We start from the raw sequence: 582 nt of genomic DNA on the forward strand, positions 1-582 counted from the left end.
GGTGGGCAAACGGCAGTCCTGCCGATGGCCCTGCTCTTCCCACGATGGCCTGCCCTGTTTACTCTGGAGGTCCCAGTGGAGGAGGGATTGACAGGGTGTCATTCTCCCACCACAGGCTGCCACCAGCCCCTTCTCTGGGTTCTGAGGGACAGGCGTGGACGGGCCACCTTCCAGAGTAGTGGTCAGGCAGAGAAAGCAGGCCCAGGCCAGGAGGGGACGTGGGACCAGAACTGATAACTGACTTAAAACCACAGGGAGTCCCAAAGGGTCACCCATGTGCACTCGGCCTCCCAGGTCCTTCTCCTACTGAACCCCGTGGACAGGCAGCGTCCTGAGCCACCTTCACAGGCCAGAAAACCAGGGCTCTCTGGGGACGTGCAGCTGGGGAGGGGCAGAGCTGGAATTCAGTGTGCGGCTTGGCAGAGAACACCGGCTCGTCACCGCAGCTGTGCCCAGCTGGGACAGTGAGGGGAGAGGCAAGAGGGAGCCCAGCCCAGTGGTATGGTCAGGACGTGGCCCTCAGGACCAGAAACCCCTCCCCTCCCCCTCCTCTGGTCCCCTCCCCCTCCCTGTCTCTTATAC

The sequence above is a fragment of the Marmota marmota genome, unplaced genomic scaffold (genome assembly GCF_001458135.2).
Source record: "Marmota marmota marmota unplaced genomic scaffold, marMar, whole genome shotgun sequence".
Lineage (NCBI taxonomy): Eukaryota > Metazoa > Chordata > Mammalia > Rodentia > Sciuridae > Marmota > Marmota marmota.